Consider the following 4,083-nt stretch of genomic DNA (forward strand, 5'->3'; position numbering starts at 1 on the left):
CAGACACTTGTGACAGTCGTATTGAGGTCACCTGAGTGGCGCCCAATGGCAGCTCGCTCCAGATCCTTGCGATTCAGCCCCGCCTATTGTAAGCTCCTCGCAATTCAGCCCATGGCTGCAAAGAGTGAGTAGTCGGCCCACCCAATAACAAGAACAACAACCATAACAAACAAGTAGTACACATTACTTTGATTGTAATATCTAAGTTGATTATATGGTCTTGTGTAATATTAGATCTGTTATTGGAAGTGTGAAGCTATATGTAATACCTATCAAAATGGTAGTCTCCTCCGGGAGAGGAGTATATACCGGGGGTCTTGTACCGGCCCTAGCACGGTACAAGCCCCCCGGTATATACTCCTCTCCCGGAGGAGACTACCATTTTGATAGGTATTACATATAGCTTCACACTTCCAATAACAGATCTAATATTACACAAGACCATATAATCAACTTAGATATTACAATCAAAGTAATGTGTACTACTTGTTTGTTATGGTTGTTGTTCTTGTTATTGGGTGGGCCGACTACTCACTCTTTGCAGCCATGGGCTGAATTGCGAGGAGCTTACAATAGGCGGGGCTGAATCGCAAGGGTCTGGAGCGAGCTGCCATTGGGCGCCACTCAGGTGACCTCAATACGACTGTCACAAGTGTCTGGAGTGAGCTGCCATTCGGCGCCACTCAGGTGACCCCAATACGACAATGATTGCCCCAGGTGCGGCCAAGGTACTGTAGGTTTTTGAACCACTCACACCGCACCATCGCACGTGTGGCGGGTTCTTTAACGTGCCTGTGGTATGGCTTTCCCCAGACACGGGACCTCCATTTTACGTCGTATCCGAGGAACGGCCCTAGCCAAAGCTAGGTACTCATTTTCACCCGAGTTAAGTGAGGAAAGTCGTGTAAAGTGCCTTCTATCGCCTGGGTACCATCCGATGATTACCGGAGTAACAAGCGTGCAGCGAGCGTAACAAGCCCTTGCAATCGGGTGGTACCCAAGCTAGTGTTTTTGCTAATTTTGGGTCTGTTTTCACAGCTATATATTTATATATGCTTATCACGTATACCTAAGGTAACAGAAGGTGATTAATAGGCACCTTTGCGTAATCAATGAACTGCAATCAAACAAAAAGTAATTAAACAAATTTGAGACTTCGTTTCAAACAAATTTGATATCGTACATGAGCCAGACATTTAAACAAACTTCAGCAAATTACGTCCATAATTTTGACAGCCTATCAATCATACCTGTAAACTTTATGTAATAAAATGTTGTATATTCCAAACTATGTCATAATCTGTTTTTCCCGCACATTAAGTGACGAAACGCCGAAAGATAATCCGTTTAACCAGTAGCTCAATACCCAACTGTTTTTGATCAGACGAGGAATGAACACATTGAACAGTCAGACGATATTCCCTGGGGAATTGTAATGTGCATCAGGCCATTACTGTAATGATTTTAATCATCTCTATTTCTATTCTCTCATATTTGATTACCAGCAATTAGTGGATATGTATAACAGGTCCATTTCATCTGGACTGATACAATTATGTTTATGTTATTACCTCCATGAAATGTCATGGAGGTTATATTTTACCCTGCGTCTGTCTGTCTGTCTGTCTGTCTGTCAACAAGATAACTCAAGAACGGCTGATCATGAGTGGATTGGTTTTATACTTGGTGTGTTGGTAGTGTGTGATGAAAGCTGGAAATGATTTTGGGCCCCCTAGCGGCCTCCCTTGGTACTGCAGTGCAACTTCTGGTTTTGCTATGTCGTGCTCCGTGTCAAGCTATGGTCACGAATTTTGAGTATTATATATATATATATTGTGCTCAGGAATAAGTTTGGGCCCCCTAGCGACTAGTTAGTTGTACGGCGTTGCTGTCTATATGCAACAATGTATATGTACACTAGAAAGGCCGACATTTGCTTGGGAGCAAATACAGCATATTTCAGCCATCTCCCCCCTCATGTAACGATAGACTGTTCCAAAATCACCCATGTGCAAAAATGGAACACTTCTGCTTAAAATGACTTCTAACTACTAATCACACTTATGAGCAAAAATGAATCTTACAAAACCCCCTTCAAGAATGGACTCTTCTAGTGCACCCCATGTAGAAAGGTATAATAGACGACTCCAAAAACACTTCCGCTAAGAAACAGAATTTTGAATCATCAGCCGTCCAAAACCATATTTGAAAAAAAACCTCTGTGCAAGAATCGACTCTGTCTGTTATACCCCTATGTAAAGTGGAGCGATCCAAAAATACATCAGCTAAAATAGGACATCGACATAATCACCAAAGTCCACAAAATGAATTTAGAAAAATACTCCCTTCGTCGAAGAATGGAATCTCCCAGCACACCCTGTTTAAAATTGCACAATAGACAAGTCCAGAAATACTCACAGTACATGGCCTTTTGTATAATAAGCAACCCAGTCCAAAACTGAATTTTAAAAAAGTCCCCCGTGCATGAATGGACTATTCCAGATAACACCAGGCTTGCTGATTGGCTGCCAAATCCTCCTCATGTTCAGTCTTCAGGTGGGGGTCAACTTCCATTCAACAAATGGAATTCGGAATCATCACCCATGTCCAAAACTGATTTTTTTTAAAATCCCCCCTATGTGCAAAAATGGACTGTCCCAGTAGTAGTCTTATGTCAAGTGGTTCAGTGAAAAAACACTTCCGCTAAAAAAACAATGGCATTATCACCAAAGTCTAAAAGTAAATTTAAAAAAACACCCCCTGTCCAACAATGGACTCTTCCAGCAAAATGAGCTCGCTCATTGGCTGGTCATTAATTGGATTTACCTTGTCCTCCAACCACCTGGATGTCTATGGACTAGGTAGGTAGGTAGATAATTGGATCTACCTGACACACCTGTGGCCCTGACACACCAGAATGACCTAGAGGTCGTTGACCTCGGCACTTCAACCTTACATATCCAAAACTCTCCCACAAAAACCTCCTTAAGGAGCCATTTTGAAGTGATTTATACCAAATATTATACATGGATCCTTTGAATAAGTATCTAGGGCACCTCTGTCCCAAATTTCAGGTCATTTGGATGTAATACCATGGTACAGGGGGACAAATTATACAGCTTTGGTCGAAAAGTTGCAATAAAACCTCAATAAAATCATTTAAGGAGCAGATATGAAAAAAATGAAAAAAAAACACATTTGGGTATTAGCCCACTCTACCCTTGTGCCAAATTCCAAGTCATTTGGTCAAGGAACGGCGGAGATGAATCGCTTTGAAAATTTGACAGGAGAAAGAAAGAAAGAAAGAAAGAAAGAAAGAAAGAAAGAAAGAAAGAAACATTACGAATACAATATATTTCACCATACCTATGGTATGGCTGAAATATAATAAATCATGAAGTATGGTATACACAGCTGACGCAGTTGAAAATGAAACACATCTCAATTGTTTTCCTCCTATTTATGAGGCATAGACCAACTTTCCGAAACAACTAAAACAATCTCTACATGCATTCACTATCTAAAAGACTTCCAAATTAATCCGAAGGATGATAATATAGTTCCGAATCTCAACCAAAAATAAGGCACACAACTCAATTTTTGCACAATTGTATAGTATGGAGCCTTTTATCAATATACAATAAATTTCGAATCATTATTATTATTACTCTGCTTTGCAGACGACACCCAGCAATATCCGTTGAGCGAGAATATAAAAAGAAAATTAAAAACAAACAAACAGAAAAACATGGACAAATGAGCCACGGTATATGTGCGGGTCGGCTTGCTTTTCTGAAAGCCGGATACAGGCCCTTTTCTAGTCGAAATAGGAAGCCAATTCTCATTAAAAATTTTGACAATGTCTCCGTAGATTTATTAGCGTGAGGAATACGACCCACACAGCTCTAATCACAGTTCACCCTCGTCTTTCTTGCCAATTACTGATCTGCAAAAGGACCCCCCCCCCCCCCAAGTAATGACTGCACGGATTTTAAATCTGATGGATAACAATGAAAAGCTTTATAACTTTGCTACGAAATTTAAGCCACGCAACATATTTCTGTGTGAAACCAAAAACTTATG

General features: G+C 40.6%; 1 protein-coding gene across 1 annotated transcript in view; it reads right to left on the reverse strand.

The window, feature by feature from the left end:
- LOC118404928 (melatonin receptor type 1C-like) overlaps positions 1-4,083 on the reverse strand; it is a 17,817-nt gene that overhangs the window by 12,610 nt on the left and 1,124 nt on the right. The gene's annotated exons all lie outside the window — the stretch shown is intronic.

The sequence above is a fragment of the Branchiostoma floridae genome, chromosome 17 (assembly GCF_000003815.2).
Source record: "Branchiostoma floridae strain S238N-H82 chromosome 17, Bfl_VNyyK, whole genome shotgun sequence".
NCBI classification, from domain to species: Eukaryota; Metazoa; Chordata; class Leptocardii; order Amphioxiformes; family Branchiostomatidae; genus Branchiostoma; species Branchiostoma floridae.